This window comes from Pteropus medius, unplaced genomic scaffold, assembly GCF_902729225.1.
Source record: "Pteropus medius unplaced genomic scaffold, Ma_sr-lr_union100, whole genome shotgun sequence".
Lineage (NCBI taxonomy): Eukaryota > Metazoa > Chordata > Mammalia > Chiroptera > Pteropodidae > Pteropus > Pteropus medius.
Window position 1 is genome coordinate 1,046,130 of NW_024342542.1, and position 17,524 is coordinate 1,063,653.

General features: G+C 42.0%; 1 protein-coding gene and 1 pseudogene across 4 annotated transcripts in view; one reads left to right on the forward strand and one right to left on the reverse strand.

The window, feature by feature from the left end:
* The first annotated feature begins 426 nt into the window (after positions 1–426).
* JADE3 (jade family PHD finger 3) overlaps positions 427–17,524 on the forward strand; it is a 135,052-nt gene continuing 117,954 nt past the window's right edge. Inside the window, exons 1-2 of one of the 4 annotated variants that reach the window (XM_039866397.1) lie at positions 427–508; positions 11,590–11,652. The gene's annotated coding sequence lies outside the window, so the exon portion shown is untranslated. Of the gene's footprint in view, positions 509–824; positions 931–11,589; positions 11,653–17,524 lie in introns of those variants that run through there. The other 3 variants (XM_039866396.1, XM_039866400.1, XM_039866398.1) reach the window with 3 other exon arrangements.
* Positions 13,303–14,701, reverse strand: LOC120605527 (elongation factor 1-alpha 1-like; annotated as a pseudogene).

A 17,524-nucleotide genomic window follows, 5' to 3' on the forward strand; every position in this document is an offset into this window, starting at 1 on the left:
TATATCAAAATATCTTCATAGCAACGCCTAGATTAATGTTTGATTAAATAACTAGGGGCTATATCCTAACCAAGTGGACACATCAAAAAAGCCAAACAACATCATAAAGCATTTGTTTGCAATTGAATAAACGTTTAAGTTAATAGGGACCTTGGCTTTATCATTATAGGTGATCTAAGCGCTAACAATTTAAATCAATAGTGAGAGATGAGTTTTCCACATGAGGGTCCACTTATAGAACTTTGGAGTTGAAAGGGGCCATGAAAAGCTTAGTCTGTATTTGAATACAGTCGAGGCACCTAGCCGTGGTCCTCCCTGGCACACAGCCGGGCCGAGGCTCCCAGCGGCAGCAGCGCGCCCAGCAGGAGCAGATAGTAACCCACCTGAAGCACCGCGCGGCGGGTGCGGGAGCACGAGGTGGGCGGAGCCTGGAGGCGCTCAGGCGGTAGCAACAGCGCTCAGCCCGCCAGAAGGGCGCTCGGCGGACGGACGGCGGGGAGCTAGTCGGGTAGGGTGAGCGCGGCCGGCGGTGTGTGTGTGTGTGTGTGGGGTGGGGGTAGTGCGGGATGGGGGAGGAAGGAAGGGAAGAGGCGGGCAGGGGCGCACAGTGTCAGGAATACCAATGGTGCTCCGCGCCGCTTCAGCCACCACCGCGCTGCTACCGCCGCCCAGCCTCCTGCCACCCGGCATGAGCCTGACAGGCCCGGCGGGCGAGGCCAGGAGCGGGAGCCTGGGCGCAGGGGGGCAGCCCGGCGGATCCGGGCGGCTGTGGGCAGGGTAAAGAGGGGGTGGGGAGGAGAATTAGGGGGCAGGTGCGAGGAGGAGAAAAGCGAGCAGTTCGGGGGGCGGTTACCACTCCTACTGGACTCGCCCGGCACACTGCCGAGCCGAGCGTGGAGCCAGGAGGGATCCCCGACTGGCTGCGCGAAGGTAGGCACCACTGAGGCCGGACGCGGCGTGAGCAGGCTGGGGGCGGCGCGCGCGGTGGGCACGGGAGGGACGGCCTCAGGGAGCCAAAGCGGGCGGCGAGGAGCGCAGCGTCCCGGCTCAGCCTCGCGGCGCTCCAGGTCTCTCCCGCGTCCCTGGCGCCTGGGGGCCGAGAGCGTGTGTGCGCTGAGGTAAAGTGGCCGGCGGTGGTCCGCACTGGGGGCGGGGACGGGCGCCGGAGCTCCTCTGCAGCCACACTCGGGCAGGCGTGGAGCGCCATAACTGTTGCAGCGGTTCCCTCCAGTAACCCCCTTCCGACGCCCCCCTCGCTCCCTGTCCTCTGCCTGCTCTCGGGGCGCACGGGGTCAGATCCGCGGCGGGAGGACCTGCTTTGCGGGCCGCCTGGGATCAGATGCTCTGGGGAGCGAGGGCGCGCCCTGGCTGTTTCGATGTTGGGGGGGCGGGAAGAACCGAGTGCCTGGAGAGAGGGCCTTGGCGGTGCGGGGAGCGGCGAGGTCCCCGGTGAGCCCGGGGGCCCCGCGGGCTGGTGAACTTTCCCTCCCCCTAGCGTCATTGTTTGGGCGCTGCTGATCCGGGGCCGCCGAGACCACCGAGTGCCCGGCGGTCCCGGGGGTGGGAAAAGCGGGAGAGCTTTCGAATCTTCAGAGGAAATTTTCCCACCGATGGACTTGGCAAAGTTAACTTTTCTCCAGCGATCGTGTTGGTTTTATTCCCTCCACCACGGGGTAATCAATAAAAAAATAAAAATAAAAAAAATAAAAAAGAGAAAGAGAGAGAAAGAAAGAAAGAAAAAAGAAAGATAGCCTCCCTCCAGTCTTTCTCTCTCGCTTTTTAGAGCCGCTGCTTGGGAGAAGTCTGGCTTTAAATTGCACGGGGCAACCTGCGTTTATTACTTGGGAGGAGAGAAAGGGGGCGGGATCTCGAGTAAGTGACCGTAATGGTGGTATGTGAAGGCATGTTTAAAAGTTGGTATCATTGTGTAGCCCTGGGATATATGTAGCTCCTAAGCATTTGGCAAGAAACTTTTTTTGGCCGCTTCTCTGACTTTCGGGGTTGCAAGGAAATCCTTGGCCTTAGCTGTGCGCGAAATTTTTTTTGATACGTTTATCTGCGAAGCTGAGGAGATCACGGCGCCCCCCACCCCCTTCCGCCGTCTGATTGCATAAGAAATCAAAACCTTGTTGATGATGATTCCAGTGGCCTGGAGGGAAAGACGACCTCATTCCCTGTATTCGGTCTGATAAAGATAACTGTCTGCTTCTCTCTAAACTCTTAAAATAATTTAGGTAAAGACTGCTTGCGCAACATCTTGGCTTACTTTAAGCAACCCAGAATCCACTTTCCCCTAGTAGTTCTCCTCTTAAATACCTTCCCTCAAGCCACTTCTTGTGAGCCTAGGGATGGGGGTGAGGGGGGGTGAGAAAGGAGTCGGCCTGAACAAAGCATTGTGTTTTTATTTAATTTAATACTTTCATAACATCTGTAAACAATGGGAATGTGGATCCCAGCCTCTGTACTCTTTGAATAGTGTAGTTCTCATGCTTTTATAGCATCATATGATTACTCTCTGGATAAGTGGAAATAGATGGTTTTTCTTTTCTTTTTTGTTTAGCCTAGGAGTCTTCTACCTCCATAACATTTTTTTTTTTCATTTAAAGTGAGCTCTGAGCTTAAATACTTGAACTGTAACAGGGTAATATCTCTACGGGTGAAAGGATTACATGAGATCTTTCGGAAGTGCTTCTAAGTTAGTGTGAGCTACCATCATTGCCACCTTTTCTTTAGGTGTGCTCTTTACAGTTTTTGTTAGCAAAGAGCTCTTAAACCAATATGGTTGCCTTGAAACAGTTTGTTGCATTATTTGTTCAAACAATTATGGAATACTCAGGGGTTCTAGAACCCACACTTTTCTGTCTCCTTGTTTTCTGAGCCATCTTGCTGTGCATTGGCCTTCTCATTGGTAGGAGCCTGTGAATCTTGGTCACAGGTAAGGGAAAGTGGAGAAGGGCCTCCCACTACTTTCTAAAGTGTTTGTGATCAGCTAGGAGCCAGGAGTGACTTGAAAGTAGCCTTAGGGGCGCCTGTGACCCACCATCTGGCCTGTGGAGGAGATTCTCAGGAGCAGGACAGATGATGGTGTAGGGTTCTCATCAGAGTTGAGACATATGGGTTAGTGAAGGTTAAGGAACGAAGGATGTTGAAGGCTTGTAGGTTGGTATGATCCTTTTCTTTGATAATGCTTGTTTTTTCCTTCACTTGTGTTCTAACAGCCATAGCAACCCATTTCTCTCCTAAGTTACACAAAGCCATTTTTTTGCCCACTACTTTGAGGTCTAGCTAGAACTAGGTGTCTGTGGGGAAGTTGGGGAAGCAGGAGGCATCAGGTGTTTGTAAAGACATGGCATCATAGAGGGCTCTTATAAGCCTTGATCAGGGACACAGGTTGAGTATTATCATAGGATATAATATACCTACCTCCTCATGGAGCTGACACAAAACAGCTGAAGAAGGAAGAGATCATATGCTGGCTTACATTAAGAAAATCTCTCATCAGGGGATAACTTACTATAACCTTTACTTATGTTGTAGGTGAGGGGTGGGTGTTGGGTGACACCCATCTTGCACTCTCCTGAAATACCTAATATGGGGACACTCGAATGGTTTACAGGTTTCTACCTGTTCCAGTGGCTGGGAAAGCTAAAGCACTCTGGTTTGTGGGGTGGGGAAGATGTAGGATGAGTGAGTAGAAGCGATAAAGGAATAAAAGGATGCTAGCAAGTGGTCATTACAGACCAAGTAACTACTGCTTTGAGTTTTCTATTTTCTGGAATCTTTGTGACTCCCCTATGGTTATTTTTGCCTCCATCCTGGAGGTCTCTCCATAGACAATAGCAAAGCTCTTACCATCAGAACTTCCTCTGTGCTTCTCTTAGGGGACAGTGAGAAAGAAGGGTTCTGGAGAGAATTTGACCGCATAACTAAGTTTGGGAAAAGGAGAGTAAGAACTCAGAGGGCAATCGACTGAAGAAAGTTGGGAGCTGAATGTGGGGAAATAGAACTGGGGCTTTGACCAATAGGAGATACCAGTGCATTCATTAATACTCTTCAAGCAGTAATTTAATCTTTTGCCACAACCCAGAAACCATGGCTAAGCCCTGCTACCCAAGGAGTTACTTGTCCTTTGATATTGGCTGATAGACAAATCCAAGCCTGGAGTGTGTTTTTTGGAACAACTAACAAGAGAATATAGTACCAGCATGGCCAGTACTGTAGACCTGTGTGTTGGAATCTCCTGGGAAAATTATTAATATTATTCTTTTTTAAATTTTAAAAACTTATTTTGATATAATTACAAAAAATGTTGCAAGGATAATACAAAGAACTCCTGTACTCCTTTTACCCAAGGTCACCAGTTATTAACAATTTGCTCCCATTTGCTTTATCATTTGCTCTTTCTGTTTCTTTTTCTGAACAATTGAAGAGTAACCATTGAGAGACTCGTACTTGTCAAGGGCATCCTGTCATGAAGGGTGGCTCAGGTGCAGCTGCAGGGTATAGCAGAACATTTTGGGTGATGTAGGGCCTCAGATAGAGTGAAGTTTACCTACCACCAAAAAACACATTTGTAAATCACATTGGAATCTCTGGTACTGGATATAGAAATCATCAGTTGTAAAGTGATTAAGATAAACTCTTTTGTCATCATTCCTGTCAAGTTTGTTCCTAACTATGCCAAACTTTAATACTGTTAGGAAAATACACTCCACCACCTCCCAACTTTGCAGCCATAATATATTCTCCAACATTTTAACTAATTAATTCAGCAATCATGTGTTGAGTGCTTCCATTTGCTACGGGGTATAAGAGGTGAAAGATATTCATCCCATTAAGAGCTCAACATCCAGTGGAAAGGAAGTAAGAAAAATTAGCATCACAGTCAGGGGAAGATTGTTTTACTGAAGGGATTTACAGGGGTTGATTAGAATACCAGGTTGGTTAAGGATCTGAGGAGTAGATACCTGGGAGTTGTTTGGGATCTATGTGAATGTGAAGATCTGTTTATCTTCTCTGAGGCTTGCCCAGGCTTGCCGCTCTTAGAAGACAAGGTTCATGAGTTAGGGAAGCCTTTGGTGTTTTGCACCCAGCACAGGCTATGGGGTCAGGCCAATCTGGATTCTAATCTACATTCATTTCAATTTCCCCTCCAAAAATGCAGTATGTAGGGGAATAGCATGAAATGTATTAGGTAGTAAGGTGGGATCCAAGGGGGTGTTTCTATTTTTCTACAAATAAATAATCACCTGTTGTGTTAAGAGCTATGATGGAGATTATAGTATAATAACAATAACAGCTGCGATGATCTGTTAACTATTTTCTGTGTGGTGAGCACTGTACTAAATGCTTAACATAGGCTATCTCTCTGAGGTGTGGGGCTCAGAGAGGTGAAGCAAAGGTAACTTGCCTAAGGTCACACAGTAAGTAAGAGGTAGAATGCTTCTGTTAGGGAAACAAGCAAGATGCCCTGGGGTCTGAAGGATGAAGAGGAATAAGCAAGGTGCAGGTCAGAATGGATTGCCAGGCAGAAGGAACAGCAGGTGTTGTGAGGGCACTGGGATGGGAGAGAGATGTGGAAAGAATCCACAGAGGTTTGGTTAGGACCTAGGGAAAGAGAGATGAAGTAGGCAGGGGAAGATTGACAGGGCCTTATGGGACCTCATTAAGGAGCTTGTTGTGTTTTATTCCAAGGGCAATGGGAAGCTGCTGGAAGGTGTTTTTCACTTTTTCTTAAACGTGCGTGTGTTTAATCCAGAAAAGTATCTAGTGATGCCTAAACAAAAGTGATTAAGAAAGTCATTTCCCCTTCAGTGTCCCACTTTGTGATCCAGTAGAGGCACTGTTTCTAGCCCAAATGTGTAGATCTTAAACAGTTCTTACTACCCACAATTAACATGGTTAACAAGAGTTGCCATGTTCTGGAAGAAGCTGGTCCTACAAAATCCTAGAAGGAGGTTTAATTTGTCTCATATATCTGATGCTTTTTAGGCTGCATTAAGGGAGCTCTTGCAGCTTTCACCAAGCCTTGTCAAATGGGGGGAAAAGTAGAATTGGGAGAAAAAGTAATTCCTGGAAACCAGAGTTATTCACTGTTAGAAACAGAGCTATTGAGTATAAGACTTTGGTTTAAATATATCATGATAAGATGCTTCAGTGACTAAATGGAAATTTTATATATATATATATATATATATATATATATATATGGTTTTTTTTTTTTTTTTTTTTTGGTGTGTGCCATCTGTGATGGCAGACAGCACATTTGTGAGAATCTGGGAAGACTTGGGCATTTTTTTCAATACTTATATATTTATTTATCCTCATCCAGGTATTGCAAGTTTTTTTGTTTGAAGAAAAACCTGCAGACTAAACTTCACAGGAGGAAAGCCAGTGTGCTCTTCCCCTTTCCATGTGTACTGGACCACAAACATATTTACTTTGAAGTAGCCTGGTTCCGATTTTTGTGGGGAGGGTGGTGAGCTGGCAGGTGGATAATCTAGGATGGCCTCGCTCACACATCTGGTGATTGGCAGGCTGGTTAGTCTAAGAGGCCCTATGCTGGGGTGGCTCATCTCTACTCCAAATGGTCTCTCTTCCAACTGCCTGGTCTGGACTTGTTAGCATGGTGGTCTCAAAAGCACAAAGAGTAGTAAGTGAGAACAAGTATCAGTGCCCAAGCACTTCTCAAGTGCCTCCTTGTGTCACATTTAATATTGTCCAATCAGCCAAAACATGGAAGTGCTTCCATGGCTAAACCCAGACTCATTGTAGGAGGAGACCATCCAAAGGTGTGGATACAAGGAGGTGTGAAAAACGGAGGGGCAGGGAAGCATTACTGCATAATGCATAACAATTATTAATGGATATAACCTCTTTTCCTTTGATAAATCTTGTTAAACACTCATTTCTAAATATAGTGTATTCTTGAGACTAATACGATTGTGCCACTTCTTTAACTAACTGTAGAGCTGAGTGATGATTTTTCTAGGAGGAAACCATGTGTGGCTCTGGACATGGATACTCTTGTGAGTGACTTGACTTTTCACTTATCTTGTGTAGTTATAATCAAAGAAGCCCCCCCCCTAGATTTTTCAACCTCCAGTTCAAGCTTTTTCACAAAAGCTGTAATGTACTAGGCTATATTAATATATTAGGTTTCGTAGTTAAGAAAAAGACAGTTAATTGGGACTCCATCACTACCTGAAAGATGAAACATTTTCAGCCTTTTCTCATAACCTCTTTGCGATTTATAGTTTTTACCTAAGAGAAGAAATCCTTACTTGTGCGTTGTAATAAGGACAAAGGATTCTCAGTAAATATGTTTTGCTTGATCAAGATTTAAAAAATCTCCCTGTGGTTATAGGGAAGTATCCAATATTGTGCTGTGAAGTGAGTGGCCAGTGACCAGCAATTTGAGGCATCAGCCTTTGGCCTTCGATTGTGAAGTTTTCAGAAATAACACCTTTCACATAACTGAAATAGGCTTTACAGCCACCTTCTAGCCTGAAATATATTACATGAAAATGCAGTTGGACCCTAGGAAGCACATGACAGAAACTGAGTGGAAGGACCACTTTGTACATTTTAGCATTGTACATTCCTCCAGAAAATTGCCTGGTGACAGAATCTCAGCTTCCCTTCTTTTCTCCTAGGATAAAAGTTAAAAATGAAAATTCCCTGACATTTTAAAAGTCAGAGACTTGGAAATAGCCATCAAAATTATAAATGCACATATCCTTTGACCCAGCCAACACTTCCAGAAATTTATTCAAATTTGCATGTTACTTGGAGTATTTCTTGTAATAGTAAAATATTGGTAATATCTTAAGTATATATCAAGGCTTGATTGTACAGTAGAATATATTATGCTGTTATTGCATGATTTCCAAGATATACAAAATGGAAAAAAGCAAGAAACAGAATAGTGTGTATCATATGCTACCTTTTGTGTAAAATATTGGGGGAATAATATATACATTTTTGCTTACATAGACATAAAATATTTCTGGAAAGATATTCAGGCATTGATAGTTTGGGGCTCTGCATGGCCAGGGGTAGAGGGATAGAGAGTTTTTTTCACTGCATAAACTTTTATTTTTGATATTTTTTATTCAATTACAGTTAACGTACAATATTAGTTTCTGGTATAATTTTCAAAAGGATCATCCTGATCTAGTACCCATCTGACACCATATATTGCATAAAATTTTATATATGGTTTTTGAATTTTAAACTATGTGAATATATTACCTTGTTTTTAAAATTAAATACATTTATTTAAAAAGAGATGGTATATGGATACCCATGAATTCCCACCCAAGTCTACCTGGTCAGAACTATCCCTGTTAAAAAACAAAAACAAAAAAAAACACATAACCCATCAGTTTTGTTTCCTTGAAATGCCTTAGAATAATGTACTTCTGAATTTTAACTGTAGTCCTGCTTTTTCCAAAATGTCATATGAGTGGAATCATACAATATGTAGTGTTCTTGGTCTATCTTCTTTTACTTGATTCATCCATATCATGTGAATTAATAACCTGTTCCTTTTATTGCTGAATAATATTCCATCGTACGGATGTACTACAGTTTGTTTGATTCACCTGTTAGATAACTTGGCTGCTTCCATGTTCTTGGTGATTATGGATAAAGCCGCAGTAAACATTAGCATACGGGTTTCTGTGTGAGCATGTTTTCAATTCATATGGGTAAGTACATAGGAGTGGGATTGCTGAGTTTTTATACGAAACTGCCAAACTGTCCTCCAAAGTGGTTCTACCATTGTGCATTCCTACCAGCCATGAATGAGGTGTATGTCAATGTTCATTTTCCCGCATGTAGATGCCCATTAATTCCAGAAATATTTATTGAAAAGACTATCCATTGAATTGTTTTTGCGCCTGTATCAAAAATGTATCTCTGCAGAGGGAAAAAATGGTGTAGATGATAGAAGCTCTTTGTTCATCCCTCTTGCGACCAAATCAAAGTTGTGACAGAAACATGGAGCAAACAGCAAGCAAAGTTACTTGGAATCTAGGTAATCAGAAGGCCTACAACTAGAGAGAGAAATAATCAACCTGCAGTGGTAGAAGGCAGGAGGAGGTGAAGACGCAAGGCTGCCTGGTCCCAAGCAAGCAAGCAGCGGAGTGGGACAGAGGCTGTGGCAGCAGCAGCCAGAAGCTGCAGACACCTCTTAAAGGGGCCATGTCTGTGAATGGACTTTCATGGTGATAGACCTGCTTGCTCTGAGCACCAGCACCAGGTCGGCTACACAGGGGGCACCAGGGACTTATAGGGGGACACTGAGTTGTCGGAGTCAGGGCTGGAGGCAAGGATCTCTCCTGGGCAGCAGTGCTGGCGTTATCCATTGTTTCTCTCTTGAGCCCTTCCCCCTCCCAGTATGCTGACTCAGCACTGCCATAGCTGAGGTGTTATCAACTGGATAACAGAGGTTGCTCCACTCAGAGGACTCCTTGAAACTCTGCCTCCCCCAACATGCAGCCCCACCCAAGCCACATCCAGTTGTGTCCTCCATGAGTCTAGTGCTTCTTGCTGAGAAGCACCAAGACTCACACTGGAGGCAATTGGCCTTGGTTTATGGTGTGGTTTCTTGAGGCAACTATAAGCACAGCATCTGTGGATTGTCCTCTGAATCTTAACAGGTGGCCCCAGAGGGGCACAGGCTGGGGCTCACCTTGGTCTGTAGCTGAACTCAGGACTATGTCATAGGCCACCTACTACACAAAACCATGCTAATAAGTCCAGGTGACTTAGGAGCTTTGCTTAGTACATAGAAACACACAGAAAGGCAGCCAAAATGGGAAGACAAAGAAGCAGAAACCATATGAGAGAACAGAACAGAGATCCAGGAAAAATGGAGTCAAGTAATCTAACAGATACAGAGTTCAAAACACTAGTTATAAAGATGCTCAATGAACTTAGGGAAAGAGTAGATGAACTCAGTGAGAACTTTAACAAAGAAATAAAAAACATAAAAATGGAAATTATAAAAGGAAACCAGTCAGAAATGAAGAACATGTTATCTGAGATGAAGAGTATATTAGAGGGAATCAACAGAGTGGATAAAGGAGAGGATTGAACCACCAATATAGAGGATAGAGAAGCCAAGGATACTCAATCAGAACGGCAAGAAAAAAAGAAGCCAAGACTATAATAATAATTTAAGGAGCCTGTGAGACACAAATGCAAAAATATCTGTGTCATCGGGGTACCTGAAGGAAAACAAGAAATCGAAGAGCTATTTGAAGAAATAATAAAGAAAAACTTCTTTAACCAGGTGAAGGAAATAAGCATACAACCCCAGGAAGCTCAGAGAGTCCCAAAAACCAGGAACCCAAAGAGGCCCACACCAAGACACATTATAATTAAAATGCCAAACGTTAAATACAAAGAGAATCTTAAAAGCAGCAAGAAAAAAGCAGTTACCTACAAGGGAGCACTCATAAGACTGGCAGCTCATTTCTCAAAAGAAACTATTCGGAGGGCTTGGCACAAAATATTCAATGTGATGAAACCCCAGGATCTACAACCAAGAATACTTCATCCAGCAAAGTTATCATTTCGAGTCAAAAGACAGATAAAGAGCTTCCCAGACAAAAATAAGCTAAAGGAATTTATCAACACCAAACCAAAATTACAGGAAATGTTGGAGGGACTTTTTGAAGAAGAAAAAACATGTATTAAAAACATGAATAAAGAATGGTAATAACTGCATTCCTATCAACAAGTACCTCAAATGGAAATTAAGTGCTCCAACCAAAAGTTAGAGTGGCTGAATGGGTAATAAAACGAGACTCCTATATATGCTGCCTACAAGAGACTCACTTCAGATTAAAAGACACACACAGAACAAAAGGAAGGAGATAGAAAAATATATTGTTCCACATTTCTTGTATGCTGTGTTCTATTTTTCTCACTCTTTTGTCTCTTTTTGTTTTAATTTTATTGTCCTGATCAATAAACATGATCTTCATGTTCACTGATTCTTTCTTGGGCTGTGTCAGAGCTGTTGAGCATGTTGTTTTTTTTTACTGTGTTTTTTTATTCCTAGCATTTCCATTTGATTCTTTCTTACAGCTTCTCTTTGAAATTATCCATTTGGTCTTGCATTTGTCTTTTGGTTAATTAGTCTTTGACATATTAACCAAAATTCTTTTATATTTTATTTCTGATAGTCACAACATCTGGGTCATACTGAGTCTGGATCTGATGATTGTTTTGTCACTTGGAATATTTTCTTGCCTTTTATTATGCCTCATAAGCATGTTGAAAGCTGAACACAGGCAGGAGATACTGAGATAAATACTTGATATTTTGATGAAGAACACAGGTTTCTTCATGCTGGGCCTTTAGTGTGGGGACTCAAGTTAATCTAGGCAGGAGTTGGCTTGTGTTTGATGTTTGTCTTTGCTATGAGCACCAGAGATTTCTGATTCCTCTAACGATAGCTTCTTTTTGCCTCCTGCTTGGCTTTGAGTTTTTCCTTTGTGCTGTTTCCCAAGAGTTGTATCTTACAGCCCTCCCAGTTGTATTCCACTGTTACTAACTATGAAACCATTTTGCCAGGTGGTGGCTGGTGGAAGAGGAGGGAGTTCTTTGATGACCTGATTAAGCCTCAGACTTACACAGGTACTGGGTCTTGAGTTTGTCCTTCACAAGATTTCCTGCCCCTCTTCCAGGGGTGGAGCTTCTCTTTCTTTTTCCTCTGTTCCTTTTCCCCTGCTGTAGTGAGAACACCAGTGTCCTCAAGCCATGGGTTTTAAGCCCTTCCCACTGCTTATTAAGCCTTTTGTTCTGTACTGGGGATAAAGGAAAGGGGTCTCGGTGGATTTCACAGTGGATACTGTTTTCCTCAGCCAACCAGCACCATGGTGAGAGCTTTCTCTGAATTTCCCCTATCCTCAATGTAAGAACCTGGTGGAGTTCCCATAGCAAAAACTTGTAAGACTATGGGAATGCCCCTCTCCCATGTGGAGCCCAGGAGTTTCATACTCTCATGACTTCCTAAACTCTGGCCTCCAGTAATTTATCAGAATTTTTAGTTTAATCTTCCTACTGATTTACATGCTCAGATCATGTGTGCAGGCACCTGACTCCAGATATGGAGATGCTGGTTTGCCCTGTGACCTCAGTTCTCTGATAGGTACAAGAAGTTTGTCTAGCTTCTTTCTTGGAAGGGTGGGAATGATGGCTTCTCAGTGCTTTGCATGTTGTAGCTGAAACTTGAGTCCTAAAATAAATTTTAATTACATAAATGTCTAATGCAGTGCATGACCCATAAAACTCAGTACAGCTTATGCTTTTCCCTTATTTTTTTCCTCATCCCCTTGAATTTTATTGTTTTATAGTTAGGGATCTAGGAATAATTGGTTCTGGTTTGGATTCTGCCCGTTTTAGGCTTTAAAAATGTCTATACCACTGGCATTATGTTATGTTTGTCTTGTCCTCTTCCAAAATTCCATGTATGCCTTTTTAATTATTAAGCACATTGTTAGCACTCAGTAATAATTTGCCTCACTCAAAATTAGAGCATGATTTAGTCTTTCTAGATTATAGGCTTTGTTAGCTACTGTGTGTTTGTCATTTTTAGTCCTCACATTTCCAGATGCAATTCAGTTTAACAAATATTTATTGAGTGCCCACTGTACTAGATGAGTGAGGTACTAGATTTTAAGTAGAATACAGGCCTGACCTGGTAATGGAGTAACCAAGGTGTTCCCAAAAGCGATGGAAACCCTGTGGATGGAAGAATGTTGCAACTTGGGAAATATCTCCATTTCAACCTAGAAGGATTTAATTTTTTAAAATTATATTAGAGATACATGAATGCATTCTAGTAATTGTTGAAAAATTGTAGAAAGAGCCATGGTTGTCCTTGTTATTCTTACGACATCCTCATTGCATTATGTTATATTTCCCAGGATGAATTTTGATCACTTTTGTTTTATTGTGCAAATTGCTATGTCAAATATGATATCTAATAATTTGCTGAAATACTTTTATTTTTAAGGGAATAAGCACGCAAATTCTTTTAACTTTTAAGAAGTGTTTATTTTCTCATTAAACTTTGTTTTCATGAGTCTCAAAATTCTGTGACAGATTTTTAGTAAAGTTGTTTCTATTGAAAAGTACTGATTTTAGAAACCACAACTTAAAAACTGTCACACACACACACCTACACACACACACACACACACACACAAAATGGTCCACAGAACATTCTCCTTCTGAAGGTTTTACAGTGCATTGTAATCATTAACCAGTCTTTTGCTATTAAACTTAAATGGCCAATTGAAACAAAGAGTTCTGAGACCATTCTTCCACCACTGAGGTAGCAGGTATTGAAAATAATATTCTTTTAGCTTTCTGAGCTTTCTGGGCAGATTTGGAGACTTTGCTCACTCCAGCTGCCTTCTTGTCTACTGCTTTGATGACACTCACAGTAACTGTCTGTATTATGTCACAAACAACAAAGCTCTCAACACACGTGGGCTTGCCAGGAACCATATCAATGATGGAAGCATCATCAGATTTAAAAAACTTTGGGCCATCTTCCAGTTTGTTCCCAGAACAACAAATCAATCTCCTTCAGCTCAGCAAATTTGCAAGCATTGTGAGCTGTGTGACAATCCAACACAGGTACATATCCAGCACTGATTTGGCCTGGATGGTTCAGGATAATCACCTGAGCCGTGAAGCCAGCTGCTTCCTTTGGTGGGTCATTTTTGCTGTCATCAGCCCCATTGCCACAACAAATGTCTCTGACACATTCTTGACATTGAAACCCACATTGTCTCCGGGAGAGCTTTACTCAAAGCTTCATGGTGCTTCTCAACAGATTTTGCTGCAGTTGTACGTTGACTGGAGCAAAGGTGTCCACCATGCCAAGTTTGAGAACACCAGTCTCCACTTGGTTCACAGGGACAGTACCAATACTACCAATTTTGTAGATATCCTGGAGTGGCAGATGCAAAGGCTTGTCAGTCAGACAAGTTGGTGGCAGGATGCAATCTAGAGCTTCAAGCAGCGTGGTTCCACTGGCATTGCCATCTTTATGGGTGACTTTCCATCCCTTGCACCAAGGCATGTTAGCCCTTGGCTCCAGCAAGTTGTCACCATTCCAATCAGAAATTGGCACAAATGCTGTTGTGTCAGGGTTGTAGCCAATTTTCTTAATGTTGGTGCTGACTTAATGATTTCCTTGTATCTCTTCTGGTTGTAGGGTAGCTCAGTGGAATCCATTTTGTTAACACCAGTAATTAGTTGTTTCACACCCAATATGTAAGCCAGAAAGGCATGTTCATGGATCTGCCTGTTCTTGGAGATACCTGCTTCAAATTCGCCAACATCAGCAGCATCAATCAGGACAGCAAGTTAGCCTGAGATGTGCCTGTAATCATGTTTTTGATAGTCTCTGTGCCCTGGGGCATCAATGGTGGTCACGTAATACTTGCTAGTCTCAAATTTCCACAGGCGTTATACCACGCTCATGTTCAGCTTTTAGTTTATCCAAGACCCAGGCGTACTTGAAAGAGCCCCTTCCCTTCTCAGCAGCCTCTTTCTCAATTCTTTGGATGGTCCTTTTGTTGATCCCGCCATATTTGTAGATCAAATGGCCAGTAGTGGTAGACTTGCCTGAATCTTCATGTCCAGTAGCGACGATCTTTTCCTTTTCCATTTTGGCTTATATTTAGTAGTGGTTCTCATGACACCTGTGTTCTCGCAGCAAACTTGTTGCAAAAAAGCTAAGGAATGTTTACTTAAAGAGATAACGTTCTTCATTCAGTTTGGATGCATAGCCTGATAATGGCTTTTTGCTTCACATTATAGTGTAACTCTTTGAATTTTTAAATATGCAAAATGTAGAAGTGTATTGTGAGTAAATGGGGAAAACAAATTAGCATTAAATGAAAAGACCTATTGCCTTTTAAAGAATTATCAAACAGTAAAATTGATTTGGGAGGGAGTATATAGTTCTGTGGATTTTGACACATGTGTAGATCAGTATAACCACCACCACAAAGTGCAAAACAGTTCCATCACCCCCAAAACTCCTTTGTGCTACCACTAGTCACACTCTCTTCCCACCCCAACCTCTGGAAGCCACTAATCTGTGCTCCATCGCTATAGTTTTGTCACTTTGAGGATGTCACATAAATGGAATCAAACTGTATGTAATCTTTTGAATCTTGCTTTTTTTTTAACTCAGCATAATGCTTTTGAGAGCCATCCAAGTTGTGTGTATCAATAGTTTGTTCCTTTTTTATTGTTGAATTGTATTCCATTGTATGAATGTACCCCATTTGGGTTGTTACCAGTTTTGGGGGATTATAAGTAGGGCTGCGGAAAAAATCCATGTGCAAATGTTTGTGTCTACATAAATTCGCATCTCTATGGTAAATACATGAGTGAGATTGCTAGAATTGCACTACCATTCATGCTAAAACTGGTTTCAAGAATTTGAATACTAGAATGGATAGAGTAGCAGAGACCCAAGTAGCTTGAATCCTGCTTTTGCTTCTTACTAGTTATGCAACCCTGAGTGAGTTTAATCTCTTTGTGCCTCAGTTTCCTCATTTGTAAAATGAAGTTAATAACACTAACCACTGGGATTGTTGTGTTGAATTGATGGCATATTAAGGATAAAATGCTGAATGATATCCATCATGTTTAATAGAACCTTTTTTGTCAGAAACATTTCGTCTTTGATTAATTAAAATGGTGAAATTAAGTAATCCGTAAGTGGTGTGTTTGATAGGCAAACCTTCAAAGCACTCTGGTAGAAATTTCAGAAGTTGTATTTAGTGGTGAAAAAGTGTAGGAACATAGATGTATGAGATTCCTATATAACATCCAATTTGGACCAGATGCCCAATTTTAATGGTTTTATTTGCTCTCCCAACATTAAAGAATCATATTCACCAAAAGTTAGTACATTGCTATACTTTATAAAGAAACTACAAAAAGTAGCTCAGAATCAACTGTCATTGAGTGCTTGCTATATGCTAAGCCCCAGGCTAAGAACTCCTCAGGTGTATAAGCCTGAGTACCTTTCCACACAATACGTAATTTGGATAATCATTAATTTTTTTTTAATATTTTTTAAAAGCTGACCTGAGGGCAATTAATGAGTCATGATCTCTTAGAACCCGCATGAAGTGAACCACCTACAATTTCTCAGATCCTATCTTAAAACATTTTTATTTTACCATCGCCTTTATTTTTTTGTTGTTAGTTTCAGGTATACAGGACAATGTTTAAAACACATCTTTTTACAGAAAACCTCCCCAGTTTTGAGGAGCACATGAGGAGAAAATTTCTAAAGTTCAGCATGCCCATCAAGTCTCTCACTAGAGTACTTTGTCCTTAGAAAATTCAACAGAGGCCCCTTTCTTACATAACTGCTCAATGGTATGTTCCGGCTCAGTCTGAGCAAGCATCGAGGGCAGAGGGAAGGTTTTTTCTTCTGGAGAACTTCTCCCTATCCTACAAGGTATGCACAAAGGGCTACCCATCCACCAGCTAGACAGTGGATGAAATCTAGTATGTGGAAAGTGGAACTTAAATGTTTTTTCTTGTTTGTTCACTTGTTTTGTAATGTTTTCACATGACACAGTCCATCAGCTGAGGACAGTTTTTCACCTGGGCTTCCAGGGAGAATAGTGTAGAACAAGAAGTCTTGAGTACTCAGTCCGGGATGTCATCTGTTTCCTCACTGCCCCAACCGTCACCCCCACCCCAGTACCACCAACAACCCAACATTCACATTTACCTGGAGCTTTTTCTCACAACTGGAACATCCTTCCTTCTTTGCCCTGCTAATCTTGCCTGGGCCAGTTCTTTCAAATTCTTGTGAATTGTAGCTCAGCAAGAAACTTCCCTCCTCCCAATCCCTACTCTTTTGTACGCCATTCCCTACTCTATATTCCCTCATTAAGTCTTTTCTAGTCACCTTTGGCACCTAATGTCATACTTCCTCACTCTGACCTATTTTGTATACACATGACCTGAAGATTTACAACTAGACTGCCACTCCCTGATTGGTAGGAAAGTCTCAAATTCTCTACATCCTATCTCCCACAAATACTTGAAAGAGAATTGCTGTCTGCTATTTAATTAAACTAAATATCAGTTTTCATTTTATGTTTTAAAAAAATTACAGGTAACATGTTCTCATGGCCACGTAAGTCCTATAGAAAGCCATAGTTTGGGAAAGAAATATGCATTTTGCAGACTGTCAAAAGAAAACTAGTGCTTTGCTATGCTGCTGCTGTGAAAAGTGCGGTTATACAGTCTGCCTGAGCAGAGAGAGCATGACTTCACAGTGTAGATTACAGTCAAAACTGCAGGCAGCTTTTCCCTGGCTCCATCATGATTTTTAGCTTTCCCCACTTATAATGTTAAAGAGCACTAAGAATTTTTTCTTTTCAAATATAGACAAACTTTGACTGTAAACAGTTGTATCCTACTTGTCTCACTCATATGAAACTTGCATCTTACA